Here is a 16,807-nt window from a genome sequence, read left to right on the forward strand (position 1 = left end):
TTACAGGATTACCTTAGATATATCCCACTAAAGACAATGACAAGCAGGCCTCTTATTCCCAACAGTATCTCTGTTTGCTCAAAGAAGTTTCAAATGACAAGGAGATAAGAATTGTTCATTTCATGTTTTAGAATGAATGTTTACACTTTGACTATATTCATATATTAAAGCACTAACTCCTAATGTGGTGATATTGGAGATGAGGCTTTTAGGAAGTAATTATGGCTAGATGTTAAAATGTTTGTGGGGTCCTGTTAATGGGCTTAGCAGTTATACAAAATGAGAAGGATAGATTCTTTTCTTTCTCTGCCTGTGCTGAACACAGATCAGTTGGGGATGCACTAGAAGCAATATGCTCCCAAGCTAAGAAGAAAAGCATACTTGGCTCCAAGTCTGTTATCATTCTGACCTTGGACTTCTCAGCATCTGTGAGAAATAATTTCTTTTTGATATTTCAGCCATCTAAACTACGCTAATTTTTTTTCTTTACCAGGTGGGATTAAAACATTTTCCTTTACTTTTGTCATTCTAGAATCTTGTCTAAGGCAAAGGAATTGATTGAGCAAATACAGCATTTTTTTAAAAACTACTTCCATCACATTTTATTATTATTTTTTTGCAAGCAAACCATGAAAGACACTTCAGCCCCACCCTGTGTCTCTGCCATTCAAATGCATGGAGCAAATCTTAAGAAATGCTGTGTACCATGAGCTGCAGGAGATGACAACTTGTACTTTGGTAAGCTCCTAGGTTATTCCATGTTCAATGCTTTCTGCACTCTGAGGCTTTTATTCTTTTCTACCTCCGATGACTGAATCTTTTATCTAATGGAGTGTTAAGCTTGTAACTGAGAAGTGAACTGAAAGCATGCCATGGTAAAAACTCATGGATAAAGAAAAAGAAAAAGCAGGGAAGAGGGTTTTTTTTTAATATGATTTTTCAGTGGTGGTGAAAACAGTTACCAAGATCTTTAGTCTCTTTAAACTTTTAAGTGTACAGTGCATCTTATTGTTATGGATAATACAAAGTTGTGTGGATTTCTACACGTTTTCATCTCACATTAATGAAACTTAAAACATCCACTCCTTTCACAATAGAGATAACATCATAATAAAAATGAAAACATTTCTGTAAAATAAACGCATAGTGGCCTGAGTCCCTTCCCTTCAAGGAAACTTGAACTCAGTAATTGGCATTGCCATACTATAAATGCCAAGAAGCTCTATCATAGTTTAACACATGAGTGTTCTTACTTGCAAATAGATATTGACATTACATAAAAGCAAAGGAGCATTTCTGAGTTTTCCATTTACTTTATTTAGCATTAAACATATATAAATCCATTTAGCCATGAGTAATTTAAAATGTGGCTGTTTGAATACAGCAAGCTGATTAATAGCACAGGTTTCAAAGTCCTGCACACAAAGGTTGCACTCTTACTCAACTGTTGTGACTAAGGAAAATTTGTAGCAGCTAATTTCCCCATACACTGAGGACACTTTGAGGCAGTAGATTGTAAAGGGGGTCAACGGATGCGTGAATGCTCGTCACATCATAGCAGTTACTCAATAAAAGGTAGCTTCTATAGGCATTATCACCTGTATCTGCTTCATTTGTAGTAATGTTGGAGAGCATCATGCATATGACAGACTTTGCCAACAGGGCTTGAAGCGAAGTAGACTTAAACGGTTTTCAGTAGGGAAAGGATTCACTAGCCCTTAGTGGAAGAGATACCAGGCATGCTGTCTAAAATTTTTCTCTGTCCAAAGAACTTAGATAAGTATACAAGACTACAGTTATGCAGCAGTTCTTTTAACTTGGGGGTAGCAGTGGAATTTGGAAGGCTCTTGGATTTGACTAGACAGGGAAGATAGAAAGGAGTGTAGAATAGATGAACTCTGTGATGTTGCTTGCTTTTCTTGTTTAGTGGTAGCAATTTTTCTCCCTAAAGCCAAATATGAGAAAAGAAGTGAAGAGGTATGGCTCCTCCTCCAGGACTTTTCCATAGCCAGGAACACAAGCGAATCCAAACATCACTGAGCAGTTTCCATTTCTGTAAGGGTACGAAGTGAAGGTTTCCTTGAAGAGTCCATAAATCTACAGATTGTTCACTTTGTAGGAGCTTGAATGGCAAGATTAGGCTCCTGAACATCGCTGCCGCCTACACACCCTCACAACAGAAAGTGTAGGCAATTTAAGAACAAATACAAATGAAAAAAAAAACGTCCTCTGTGGCTGGGGCATTTTTTTAAAACAAGATTCCCATCGTTGAGTAGGGCATCTGTCATTTATTAAATTAAATGAATGTGTAAATGAGCAGTGCTTGTTTATTTTCGTTTTATTAGTAAACAGTGGTTCTATCAGCAGCGTCATAAAGGCATTTCAAGATTGGTCTTTTTTGGAGAGGAGGCTCTTCTGTGAGCTTTTTCTTTTACCAAGTAGGTCTCTCACCTACAATTCCTGTCTTATAGTCTGCCAGAGTATATTACTGTTGATAAATCTATGTAATCAGAAATCATAGCACCTTTTTTTTTGGAATGGTTTATCATACTTTTTGGTCATGTATTCATTAGGAGTAAGATTTAGAACTCGAAGAAGCATCAGACCTTGTAGTCACCAACAATGTATGGATTAACATCAGGCTCCAGCACACTGCTGAAGACTTGCCACTTGAAGCTCTACAAAAAGTCAGTTTACAAGAAACATGTCAAGGATCCTGTGCCTGGCTCAACAGGCTAACACTCCACCGTCAAGCGCCGGCATACCAAAAGGGGTATGGTTCATTTCCTGGCTGCTCCATTTTCCATCCAGCTCCCTAATTATGGCCTGGGAAAGCAGGAGAAGGCTTAGGATCTTGCACCCCTGTGGGAGAACAGAGGAAGCTCCAGCCTCCTGGCTTCCAGCGGTTACAGCCATTTGGGGAGTGAAACAGAAGATGGAAGCTTTCTCTCTGTCTCTCCTTTCTGTAAATCTTTCTAACTTAAATTAAATCTTAAAAAAAAAAAGTATCTCGGGAGAGAGACCAATCCTAAAAAAAAAATCCGCTTCTGGCAAACTCATACATATGGAAATAAAATGCCTCTTTATCGTTTAGCATCTCACCACCACATTCATAATTCATTTTTTCTTCATATAATCTCTGCGATTTAGCTTCAAGCTTGTTCCTTAATTCTTCCCAGAGGAAGGCAGAACGTTGGACCTGAGCCCCGGACTTCCTTCTGGTGAGTCCAATAACAACCTTGTGCCGCAGAGCAAGTTCCCGGGAAGGCGTTGCCAGAGATCAGCCCGCTTCAGCAGGCAGCCTTGGGAGCCGCCGCTCCTGACACCAACAGTCCCTCCCGTGCAGTGCTTCTGGTGACGCAGGTATGCACAGAATCCAAAACAGGTTCACCCCTGAAATTCAGACTGGAACCTGCAGTTACTGCTCCGCAGCCCCCGGAACCTGCCACGCTCACCTGGGAAGGCTCCAGATGCATTCAAGGACGGTGGGAAGCGTCGCAAGATGTCCCGCCAAAGCTAGTTTCACCGGTTGCCCGAAATCCTCGTTTTGTTCTACTTTTGTGACCCACAACTCGATCTACAGGAACCCTGCTGGATTCCTGGCAGTCAGCTGTGTTCCAATTTGAAGAGGACCACACGGTGCCCCCGCTTTAGGAGAGCTGCTACCAGGAATGGAGATTCTGAAACAGTGGTGCGCGCCGGAGCACAGGAACATAGTTCCATCCTCACACTGCACAACTTTGTAGGTTCTGCCGGTGAGTCGCAAGCGGTAGAGCTGTGCAAAGTCCCTTTTAGGAGAAATTGTCCCGCACTTGGGAAGGCAGTGCAACTCGTCGGCCTCGTGCTGCTGTAGAGACTGCTCAGAGCATGCAAGTCAAACATCAAGGGGCAAAAGTTTACTTTCCGGGCGCAATTAAGTCCAGTCCGCGGAGCGACTTCTGCTGGAAATGTTTCAGTTTGGGGAGCTTTTAGAGAACTGAGTTTCTACGGCAAGCGGCTCCCTAGCTGTTAGGTACCCAGTGAGTAATGCTTTCCAGCCATCAAACCAAGAAAGAAGTTGGGACTCGAGCTAGACAAAGACGCCAGTTACCTCAGGTGCAAAACCTTGGAAATGGCTGCTTCCAGGGGCCGGGTCTCCAGAACACAAATCCCTCCCCTTTCCCCAGCAAAACCATTCACCTGCTACCGTCCAGTGTGCAATATAAGCGTAGTCTCTAAATTTTCCCAATTCTCTAAGCTAGTCGCTACAAATCCCCTGGCAGAGTCTTTCCAACGCATCTCATTGAGTTTGAGGAGTTCATTGAAGGGGATGGCAGGCCAGGACGTGGGCAGAAATGATGGAATGAGGTGGGATCATATCCAGCAAACGCTGTGTTCAGCAAAGGCTCCTCTATTCGAAGGACCTCGGGGAGCCCCTCAATTCCCCCTGGGAGCTGCAGGCGCCACAAACCCACCACGGGGTCTGGAGGGGTGTGTGGAGGGGGAGAGGTTGGGGACTGGGTTAACCAGCCGTCCAGGGAGCCACCGCAGCGTTTGGGAAGAGCAGCCGAAAGATTTAGCAGACTGGGTAGAGACCGGGGAGTGGCCGGGAAGGGATTCGGGTTTTGCAAGGAACAACTGTCTGCTAACTAGTGGGGAGTGCTGGGGTCTCCCGGTTATCCACGTCCCGGAAAGCCCTCCTCACCCCTGTTCGCTAGTCCCTCCGGCCAGTGGCCTGGGGCGGCTGGCGCTGGGCTGGGCGTGCGCAGGAGCCTGCGCGCGCGCGCGGGTGTGTGCGCGCGTGTGTGCGCAGCCCGTGCGCCGAGCGCGGCCGCGGGGACCCGGTGCCCGCCGCGCGCTGTCCGCCCGCCGTCCCTCCTCCGCGGCAGCCGGCTCCTCCTCAGCTCCCTCAGCGGGCGCTCGCCCGGCCCGGCTCGGCCGCCGCCGCCGCCGTTGCCCCCGCCAGCAAAGTTTCCTCAGCGCACACGGCTCGGTGCCGAGACAATCCAGGGAGACCGGGGTCCTCAAGCTGCGCCTTTGAGTGGTTTTTCTCACAGCACTTCTTCCGCCTCATTCCCACCTGATTCGAGGGAGACAGCACCTTTTCCAAATTGAGGAGAGAGAAGGAAGGGTATTGTTAAACCAGAGAGAAAGCCCGAGCGACTGCAGTTGAGAGCGCCGGCTTCTCGCTCGCCTGACGCACGGGAATTGGCTGCACTAAATAGGCCGCCAAGTTGGCTGAGGTGGGGCCGAGCAGCTACGTGTGCCGGCAAGCTTCGCCCCCTATCCAGCGGCTTGGGCTTGGAAAGGCGCTTGGAGAAGCCGACGCGGCGGGGGCGTTGGACCGCCTCCTGCCCCACGCCCCTCGGGTCCCTTTGGAAGGGAAATCTGGACCCGGCGCGCAGCAGCCTCGGCTTCGGATGTTAATAAGGACAGGAAGAATCGACAGCGCCTCAAGGTAAGAGACGGCCAAACCGACGCTTGAATTGCCAGAGAGCACAACTTGAAATGCATGTTGGGGATGGGCTAGGGGCTTGAGCCAAGTTGGGAGGGTCGCTCGCAGCGTGGCCGCGCGGCTGCCTAACCCGCGCGTCCGGCTCGGGGCGGGTGGCCGGGGAGTCGCCTCTGCTGCTGCTTGCTGCTGCTGCTGCTGCTGCTGCTGCTGCTGCTTGCTGCCCGGTTGAGAGACTGGAAGCCGGAGACGGTGTCATGTCCTTAGACTTTTGGGAACCTATTGGAAATAGGCGTCTTAGCGGGTCCTCTGGCCAGGGTGATATACCCAGTGGATTTTATTTATTTATTTGTTTAAATGGCGAGATTTTTTTTTTCCCCCTCATTGGCACCGCAGACCCACCCCCTCGTCGCCGTAGAGCTGTGAATACCGGTGTACGCGTCTAGGACGCGGTGGCAGGTGGGCCGGCGGGCGCAGGTGGGCAGGTGGGCCGGCGCGCGCATCCGGCCCGTGCCTTGGGGGCCGCGCGGAGCCCACGCCGCCGCCTGGCCGGCTCCCTGCAGCCGGCGTCGGAGCAGCCCCGGCCGCGCTCGGCTGCGCTCCCGTTCGCCTCCGCTAGAGGTTCCCAGCGGGCGCCGCGGAGCGGTGGGTGTGCGGGTGTGGGAGGCGACGGGGCGAGCGCGGGGAGGGAGCCTGCCCGCGGGGTGGCCGAGCCCGGCTGGGTCCGGGGACGCGAGTCCCGGTGCGCGTCCTGGCTCGCGCTTCGCCTCGGGGACCGCGGGTCCGACTGCTAGCTGAGCTCCGGAGAGCGCTGCCCGGAGCTGGAGCCACTTCGGGAAGGCGATCCTGGTCCGAGCCCTAGAGGCATCCCTGGGAGGTAATGCCCCCTTTCGCCCCACCTAGTCCCTTGGTTTCCCGGGATTTCCATTCAGGTGAGAAGGAGCGAAGGGTGCAAAGGAGTCTACAGACTGTACGTGGAAAGGTGCCTTTCGGTCTCCTCGAGGCTCCAGGAAAGGTGTATTCGAACTAATCTCTTAATTTCGTCCGCCTTGCCTGGATATTTGCATGCTCTAACGGAAGTTTTCTGTGCAGAGCCCCCGGGTGGCTGGTCTGGGCCGGGTTGCTCCGGAGCTGGAGGGGACCTGCTGTGCCCTTTCTGAGCCGCAGTGAACAGGAGTACCAGACTCCAGGGATGGGGTGTGGTGGAGAAAAAGAACACCACACCCTCTCCGTTTCTTCCCTTCTGCTTCACCTGATGAAGTGTCCCCATTCAGCATTTTACAGATATCCTTTTACTGATTCACTCTGAGCACAGCAAAGCTTGAGAGAGAGAGAGAGAGAGAGCAAGAGCGAGAGAGAGAGCCAGAGAGAGAGGCCAAATGAAGGAAGTCATGGCTGGAACATCATGGGAGGGAGGGTGAACTTCAGCCTGTGTGTTGGAGGTGGGGAGGATGGAGTGCTGGGAAATGGCCTTGGAGTTCAGATTATTTGAAGTCAGATCCATTTCATATTTCACACTGTCTTTGACATAATCCAGTTTACTCAAGCCAGTAACAAATACCTCTGCTAGATACTGCCTTGGGCACGGTGGGCCCTGAATATGAATGATGGTTGTGCTTTAGTCCGAAGAGAGGAAATTTGAAAATGAAGGGGAGGGGTATGTGTACCGTGTGCTCTTGGTGCGGTTGCCCTGTGCCTGTCATGCAGCTGACAATGTATATTTTTCAGTGTCATGTGGTGGGTTCCTGGCAACATTTGTGGTCATTTTGTACTCTAATGCGATTTTAGGATCTTCTAAAGGTGGCTGTTATTAACAGCAACGACGTGTGCTATTGAGCTTCATGCAGAAAAATACTAAAAGAAGAAAAAAAATATGCCGGGGCATGGAATTTACTAGGAAGATTGAATAAAAGCCGAGACCCAGCTTTTGTGAAATAGTGGGTCACCTGCTGAAGGAGTTAATTTTTTTTCCCGGTAATGGGAAGCAGTGGTTAACATTTTAAAAGAGGGAGCTGTGCCTTAGCACTCTACCAGCTCATCTTGTAGTGCGCATTACTTCTAATACACTTGGAGTAGGAGGGAGAAAAAAAATGAGCACTTCCTGCTGAAAGCCAGTAAAATCTTTTGTGAGATACTGCCAAGTATCTCACTTGTCGAATTTAAATAGAATTGATTGACTATTGATGATGGCTGAAGTGCTTTGGTTATCGTGTAACGAGGAAGACATCTACTATTTACCTTATCGATGGAAGGAAATATATGTTAATGTTTTGGTATAACAGTGTAATTTAGTGAAAATGCAATCAGAACAGTTTATTGGTTTTTATCCCTAATAACACATAAAATCACCTCAAAGAAGATTTATATAAAGTTTCTCACGTATGTTCTTGCATTGAGCGGAGCTCTCAGTGGAAAGAAAAGATAAATATCTTGCTGAAGTCCCCCAAAAGATGGTTTCTGTTCTTAAGCAATTTTAGAAATTTTTTGGTTGTGAAAGCTGATTGTTATTCAGATAAGTCGAGTTGTACGTATAGGCACAAATAACTTATTTATTGAACTCACAAAGACAAATACATTTTAAGCACTCGAATGTCTTGCTGAAAGACAGCTGTTCAATCAAAGAGCTGCCTGTGTTAGGAATGCGTGCACAGGATGCTTGCCGTGACTGTGTTTCTTCATGTTCAGTTGAATTAGACTAGTGAAGCTGGTTTGTAACCTCAAACGCAGGTTTCAGGCTGCATCCCTGAATGTTTTTTTCATCCTTAATAAACATGATCTTTAAGAGATCAAACCTTGAAAGGCTCCAGGGCTGCTGTGGACCTGAAAACCGTTTGAGTCCTTAAAAGCTTCCTGTCCAGAATAGAAAGTGATAGGAGGCTGTCACAAATTAATTGGTTTGATGCTTCAATTAAAAACTGATTATTATCTGCCTCTGCTAGTCATTATGGTTGATTTCATTTGGTCTCCAGACATTCTGGGGAGGAACTCTAGGTGGAAATGTTCTCCTGTAGTACAAGGAGAGGGGGTCAGCAGATGCCAACAGGCTTGGCAGTCACTGATTCTCCCCTTTGGATGCATTTTATTCATAATGTAGCACGTTAGATTAAAATGAGAAGTTTCTGCAACACAAAGCTAGTGCCCTCTTTGTCATAGCCCTCAGCTAGGCACTGGGTACTCAGTTTATAATTTCTATGCTGAAATATGTCTGTAAGTCACTTCCCATTGGACTAGTTTGCTGATAAGAACTAGAAGACCTGTTTAGCACAAAAGCTGGTATTTCCCAAAGAGCATGCATTGTGCTTTAGGGTACATGTGATTTAGGAAAAGTGAGGAGAATGTGAGAGACAGGTTCAGTCTCTGGAATCAGACTTAGGCACCTGAATGCTCCTTGGTGATTCCTTCCTTCAGCCGTGCTGTTTGCTGTGTTATGATTGGAATCTCCCTGCTCCTTTATTTCCTTCCATTCTTTCTTTGTTCTTTTCTTTCATCCTTGCCTCCTTCTGTCTTTCTCTTTTTGGTTAAACTGTTTTCTTCAAAATGGAATACAGGCTAATTTATAGTTATTTCTTAGTTGTCAACCATAATTTATTGTTAAATAGGATATAGTCTTACAGTGTTAACATTATTATGTTTGTTCTTGAAATTTTTAATACAAAAAAAAAATGCCCAGTAGAATGAGTTTGAATTTTGGGGGAGTCATCAGGTGATCCTTGTTTTCTGGACTGTGGGTTTCTCTGGAGTCTGGCTGCAGTGGCTCTGGCCTTTGTTTCTCTGAAGCATGAAGAATGGATATTTGGTTGCTGGAGAACATGAGTTGCCTTTGAACATGGTTATTTGCATGAAGTTAATGTCCTCTCATTGTGCAGAATGGCCAATGTAGTCAAGTTAAAATGTTCATTTTAAGCAAATAGTTGAGTCAGTAGTCAAGGAAAACTTCATAAATTAATAATTCATTTCAGGAAACTGTCATACATTCCAAATCATCACACATTCCAAACTATTTTTAAATGCTATATTTTTTAAAGTGATGTCTTTCCACAAACCTTACTACTAAAGCATTCTTCAATATCTTTGAAAGAAAAGTCTTGGTTTCAAAATCTCCCAAGAGAGTCTAAGTTCTTGTCATACTGAGTAAGTAGAAAAAATGCTGGATTTGACATTGGAAGACTGTAGTTCCACTTGCGTTTCTTTCTAGTGGCATTGTTAGTATGAATAGCTGCCTTATGATTCTAAGCATTTGTATTTCCTCACTCTGCTCTTTTGTTTAAAACTTAATCAGATTTAGAATCATCTTTGGGAAAAAAAAATCACCTTTGGAAAAGGGAAACAAAATTTTCAGATGTGTTTTAACTCTCAGGCATTGTGTGATTTTCTACAAGAAACAAACACATGTTAGAGTACAAGTAAAACTTCCATATTGGCACAGATTAAGTGCTATAGGAAAATCAGAAAAGGCTCATTGTGTGGGACAGTGAAGTTTGTGTTGAAATTTGAACTGTTCCTCAGCAGTTGTGTTGACAAATTAGAGGTAAAAGAACAGAGCAAAATATGTGTTGATAGCAAAGTTTTAGTGTAATCCCTGGTTTTAAAGGAATTCCATATTTTTCTTCTTGTGTGTGCTCACAATGACAGATAAACCACTCTTGTTTTTGGTTGCACAGTTTCTATGATTTCTTTGCAGAGATGTGCTATGAAATGTTGACTCAGTGGTTTGGTCTGTGAAGTTGAACACAAACCTAATGCGGTGTTTTAGTCTTTACACTAGGTGTTACCCGGGAACACTGATAGTCCATTTATCTTACTTTATTTTAGTGGCTTATATTAGCTGTAAGTTATTTTCATCACTAAATTAGAAGGAAACTAAATGGTAGATGTTAAATGACTCATGGTTTCGGATAAAATTTTAAAAGCTTCATTGAAAGAATTATGTGCTCTTTTGAGAAAATATGAAGCCCGCTAACATTTGAGATTAGAATAAATTTTGTTGCTTTTGTAAATGTACTCCCTAGTTAATGTTAAGAATAGCTTCAGTGGTTGCAGGAATAAGTCAAATACCATTTCCTTCCCCAGAGCTTCGGTGTCATTGTCAGTATATACTGTGAGTATATCTTCTCTAACAAAATGAGTAAGACTAAATGCAAATCTAGAAACCCAGGCTAGAAAACAGATTACATTTCCTGTTGTTGCAATAGATATAATAGACATAGTATCAAATTGTCTATAAAGAGAATTGTCTTTATAAATATCATAACCGAGTTTCAGCATAATGGAAATAGATGCAAAAATCTAAGATTCCCAGCACATTGAAGTTTCTAGGTGTAATACTATAAACTTTTTGAAATGGATTCTAAATTGGGCTGCATAAGAGGATTTTGTGTCTTCTTACCGGCTCATTCTATTATAATGCAACTATGGCTAGCTGCAAGCTATCTATCCAGTAGCCAGCATGAAGGGAGATAATTAGCATACAAACGGTATTGCTCCCAGTGCACCATGGGAGTCAACAACAGTGACTTGTAATGTATGTTGATGTTGAAATAGTGGGCTTCTTTTATTGTTAACAAGAAAACTCCTTTTGGACTATTTTATTATCTATTTTTTTATATATCACTATATTTTATGTTTAAATTATTCTATGTTTCTATGTAACTGAAAAAAATATATATCTATAAATATACATCTGTGTATGTATCTATCCTCATGAGGTAGTGCTTGTCACCTGTTGGTTAAGCTGGTAATTATGGATTGGGAATGGCATCCTTTTTATGTACAGTTAATGCTAAAATATTAGATTTTCACATTAGTAAATTGGTGACTATGTGCTGATGTTAAGGTGATTTTGTTTGATATTTCAGAATATAATGATGCATGTGAATTTTTCCTTATTAAGAGTTTTGTGGTCTTCTGAAGCAGAGAATGAAAACCTTGATGACCTCAGGTGAAATAGTCTGTCAGCTCATTCAGCAGATGTTTACTAATTCTCTTATGTTCACAGTGCTATATAGAACAACAGTACAGGAGTGTGTCACTAGGTAATTTAGAATACAGTCAAGTGAGCATTGGCCTTGGAGTAATCTGTAGAAGTTGTGCTGAGAGTATGTATACGTGAACAATAGACACATGACTTAGATCATAATTCCAGCAGTTCAAGTGAACACAGTAGTAACACAGTGCAGGCTGTTCATTTGAAGGCAGGGTGAAGCCTGAACCACTGATACATTCTGTTGGTGATCAAGTAAGGGAAAAAAGATCTTTTAAATTGGTGTCACTAGTGATTTAGTCTATAAGGAGTATAGCTTAAATAGCTACTATTTAAATATTATTGATATTAAATTGCAAATATCTATAATAGTTGGCATTATGATTCCTATTTCTAGAAGTTAACTTCAGAAATCTGCTGATATGCATCGTATACACACATGAAGAAATAGATTACTTGAGGGTTCCATGTCTTTTAAGCAATTTGTGTTTGTATTTAAAATCTTTATATACAAAATCACCTAGTGCTGGGATAAACATAATAACTTTACCCACGTTGTGGAATAATAATGAACAATAAATAGGAATGAAATGCTGATGTATGATATAAACTGAATCAGGCTTGAAAACATCGTGCGATGTGAGTAAGACCATAAATAAAAGGTCATGTGTGGTTTGCTTTTACTTATGTCAAAGCCCAGAGATACAGATCTATACAATATGAAAGTAGTGTGAAGTTTACCTTACACTAAGAATGGGGCTGGTGAGTAGGTATCAGTGACCAGGAGGAATCTTTTGGGGTGGTGAAAGACTTCAACCATTATATTGTGATGCACAAATCTGTATATTTATGAATATTTTCTCATAGTTCAAATAAAAGGAATAAATTAAATGGTACATATATTACTTAATAAAGTAGCTCTCTCCAAAATAAAACTCTTACCAGAGTAGGTATGGAAGTGACTTCATCTGTGTGTTTCGAATCAAGAGCTAATGTCAGACTCAGTGGTGAAAAACCAAGTGCTTTTTCCTTTATGCTTGGATGCAAGGCGGAAATGTATGCTGTCATCAGTTCTAAGCAATTATAATAGAAATTCTAGCCAATGGGGTAAGATGAGAAAAAGAATAAACAAATATTAACATATTGAGAAGAACAAGACTGTTTAAACACATATATTGATTTTTAAACAAATAATGAAAATTCCCTTAAGGATTTACACAGTACTGGAAAATGCTTACTTTGTCATTGGCAAGAAGATAGTGGAATGCTATAATTCTTCAAACATCATGATAGGAAAATCTCCAAGTTGCATTGGTAAGGACAAAAATGCAGTTGTATTGAGTCAATTATGGATCAGTTGATTTGTTCAATAGGTGTGTATTTGGATCCTCTTCTGTGTTAAGTACTGGGCTTGGGCTTCAGTCATATGAGAAGGGGACAGATTATAAGATTACAGACAAGCGTGTGAAAACATTTGTAAACAACTCAGAGGAACAAAATGCATAATGAAAATTTGTGTTAGGTATGTGTAAGTTGCAAGGTTTAGTGATAAGGATTTTCCCGTGAGGGTTGGAGAGGACGGAAGATTTCTGTGAAATATGCCTGGTACCAGTGAACACACAGAAGATAAGTTTTTATTAATAACAGATTAAGCCATCTTTTCCTGTCTCACTTAATGTTCCTTCCTATGTAGCAAGCTGAAGGAGTGTGTCCTGTTTTATATCATAGTAACTTCCTCCTGCTGTTTTGATATTCTCACTCACTTGGACCTATTTCCATTATCATTCTCCGTATTTCTCTAGCTTCCCATAATAACAATTTAATCATTCTAAAGCCTAGGGATCCACAGGTAGTTAAATGATATCCTTATTCATTCAGTCAAGTCACGTTGAAGCCATGCTTACATGCAATTTTTGGTTGTTTTGCCTAATTCTGAACACCATAGCATCTGTAATGTGAACATAGTTATGATACAGAAAACACAAATTAAGAAGTCGAAGAGCTTCCTGTAAGTCCTTTGCACCTAAGGTTTATACAATGTGGGAAGCAATGTTACACAAGAAATGAGAGAAGAAGAATAAGACTAAGTGCTGTGTGGGTGAAAGGAAAAGGAATCACGTGTCCAGGGACTGGAAAAGACTTGAGAAGGTAAATGTCAAAGAGCTTTTTCAAATATGGCATTGCATTCTGAGTGGTAATGCTTTTTAAAAAATATTTACTTATTTTTATTGGAAAGGTGGATATAGAGAGAGGAGGAGAGACAGAGAGGAAGATCTTCCATCCAGTGGCTCACTCCCCAAACAGCTGCAACGGCTGGAGCTGAGGCAATCCAAAGCCAGGAGCCAGGGGCTCTTCCGGGTTTCCACGTGGGTACAAGGTCCCAAGGCTTTGGGCTGTCCTAGACTGCTTTCTCAGGCTACAAGCAGGGAGCTGGATGGGAAGCAGGGCTGCCAGGATTAGAATTGGCACATATATGGGATCCTGGTGCGTTCAAGGCGAGGACTTTAACCACTACGCTATCACGTTGGGCCCTCTGTAGTAACTCTTTTTACTGTGATCTTAAAATATCCAGTAAAGTCAGATAAGTCTCAACAAAGTTTGTGTAATTAGATTTCTCCCACAGGTTGGAAGCAAAGTTTATTTCTGTTTTAGATTGGAGCAGCAAGGCAAGTAAGGTGGTTGGTACAGGCCAGAAAAAGTGGCTATAGCATCCATGAGGGTCTTAGTTGTTCTTACTTGAATCTTTTCCATGAGCGGCTTAGACTGTCTGATGTACTTAGTGGTGCTTTGGATACATTCCTTCAGAAAGCCCTTCCAACGAATCATTGAATATATCTTAAATTGAAACAAGTCCATTGCCCTGTTGTCCCCTTGGAAGCTTCTGTGTACAACAAGAGAAGAGCATTGCAGAATATTTTCATGATCCTTCTCACAGGATACTACTTAAATGTCTGTCTTTGGCAGAGAAAGTCTAACCAGCCTCATAGAAACAGGATATATAATATCAGTGATTATACTTAATAAAGTTAAATTCTACATGTTATTAAAAGATGGTTATATAACCAGCAGAACACGTAGTAGTGGTGAATAAAAGGGAGAAGTGGATTGAATCACTGCCCTGCTGGACCTGAAGCTTCTGTTCATTCATTTCTGTAAGATCCTATTTTGGTTTTATGGAGAAATTAGAAGAATAAATGCTGATTGGAAACAGTACTGTCTGCCTCAGAAAAAAGAGGGTTCAGTGGTCATGTTTAAGTGAACTCAAGGGGGCGTGGAATGTTTGGTTCAATGGAAATTAATAGTTTTTAGTGACTGCTTTAGTATGTGGATCATAATCAAAAGTTTTTTCAGAACTAATAGTAGAATACCACATAGGTTGTTATATTTTTGGTGACTGTAATTGTTTACCTGACCCTGTGCGCCAAGAAAGACCATATAGATCATATCATGTCCAGTAGTAACTTTATAAGAAGTGCTAATGAATTTAGCCCTGTATTGCCTATTATCTTGCGTTTAGCCCTTTGTTCCCTATAGCTTTTGTATTGCTATTACTTTTTCTTGATTATCTGGGAGGACTCCCATTCACTGTTAATTGGTTGCTGTATAGTCCCAAACAGTGTGGTTCTAGATGGTGAATATTTACATCTTATCATCATTAAAAATAGTTTTAGACATAAGGTACTTTAAAAAAATATTTTTATTTTATTATTTAAAAATATTTTTATTGGAAAGGCAGAGACTACAGAGAGAAGCAGAGACAGAAAGAAAAGACCTTCATCCTCTGACTTACTCCCAAGAGAACTGCAAAGGCCTAAACTGAGCTCATGCAGAGCTGGGAGCCTCTTCCAGGTCTCCCACACACGTGCAGCGTCCCAAGGCTTTGGGCCATTTCCTTTTCCAGGCCACAAGCAGGGAGCTGGATAGGAAGTGGAGCCACCGAGACATGAACTCACCCCCAAATAGGATAACGCTGCTTGAAGGGAGGGATTAGCCAATCCAGCCATTGTGTGGGCCTGGCATCTATTTCCTATGAAATATTTTTGGAATGGAAGAAATGGTGGGTTTTTGAGCATTTGGTTTAGTTGGACCAAAAACTATAGAAATGATATTTCCAGTTGATAAAGAAGTTATTACGCAATTATTCAGGTACTGGCTCTTGAATAGCGTCTTGAATAGCGTCTTGATCTCCCGGTGTGTTATTTTCCTGATAATGCAAAAGAGCAGCAATAGGGTTTTTCTTTTCTGTCTACTTTATACGGTGTTTGATGATAACACTAGTGTAAATAAACTTGTATATTCAGTGCTTAAAGAAATGAAGTCTTCCTGTGTAAAGTATAAAATTAAAAGGCACTGGAAAAAATAGAGTTACATGAGATAGAGGCCATGACTGTTCTAAACTCAATGGAAGTCTTGTACCAAAAAGAAAAATTGAACCACTTGAAAACTTGAAATCCATTTCTTTCTATTGGATTTTCACTTTCATTAAATAACACTTTCCTTAAATGTTCATATGATATGAATTTTATTTTCTAGGTTATGAAACCAAGATAATAATGTAAATCAGTCTGTTGTAGCTTAAAGTCTGATTTAATGGAAGTCTTGGTTGATAATGTTCATGCAGTGTTTTAGACTGGAATTGAAAATTGTTGAGCAATTCTTTAGTTTTCTGTAAGCACTGATTTTGTTCTTTCCTTTGCAGTTATGGCTGATTTACATGAAACAGTCAATGTTTTACTTCTTTTTTAAAAAAGGAAAAATTGACCTCTTCAAGCACTTCTCCTCTATGTTCTTTGATTCTTTCTGGATCACTGTCAGAGGAAAATTTAGAGATTAAATAGTTAAATGCTAGTTTGCTTTGGGGGTGATCCACTATTAATGTGTTCTGATAGTACCAGGGGTTATCGTTCTGTGCCTAAATCTAGTTTGCTGGAAATAAATTATGTTTTTCGTCTCTGCCCGGCGTTCCTGTTTGGCCAGTTACAGAATCTAATCAGATTTTCTGTCATTCATTTTGCAGTGATGGAGCATTTTCCTAGGTGTTTTTGACTTAAGTCAGATTCTCGGAGCTTTTTATCTTTAATTTCAATTTCATGTAGCTGGGAAAAACTCCAGGGCAGTTTAGCTTGATTTCAAAACTTTTTTTTATCCTATTTCAGTAATAGGTTTGAATACATCTTAGGGCTTCTACATGGTAGCTTCTGATTTTTAGAAAGGGTTTTTCTGGTGGGTTTGTTTTCATATTGACTCACTGTCATGCCTTTACTCATTTTTTTTCTAGTTTTTATTATTCACGGAAGCCTTGTTTACCTGCCACAAACACATTTTCTTATTTGTTATTCTTATTTAACCAAACTAGTCTCTTTCTTCTTTGCATCTTCAACTCTGTTTTAAACTGT

General features: G+C 42.0%; 1 protein-coding gene across 1 annotated transcript in view; it reads left to right on the forward strand.

The window, feature by feature from the left end:
* Positions 1–5,200: 5,200 nt before the first annotated feature.
* Positions 5,201–16,807, forward strand: part of LINGO2 (leucine rich repeat and Ig domain containing 2) — a 946,590-nt gene continuing 934,983 nt past the window's right edge. Inside the window, exon 1 of the mRNA XM_040963550.1 lies at positions 5,201–5,437. The gene's annotated coding sequence lies outside the window, so the exon portion shown is untranslated. The remainder of the gene's footprint in view (positions 5,438–16,807) is intronic.

The sequence above is a fragment of the Ochotona curzoniae genome, unplaced genomic scaffold (genome assembly GCF_017591425.1).
Source record: "Ochotona curzoniae isolate NIBS_2020 unplaced genomic scaffold, NIBS_Ocur_1.0 scaffold_3208, whole genome shotgun sequence".
Taxonomy (NCBI): Eukaryota; Metazoa; Chordata; class Mammalia; order Lagomorpha; family Ochotonidae; genus Ochotona; species Ochotona curzoniae.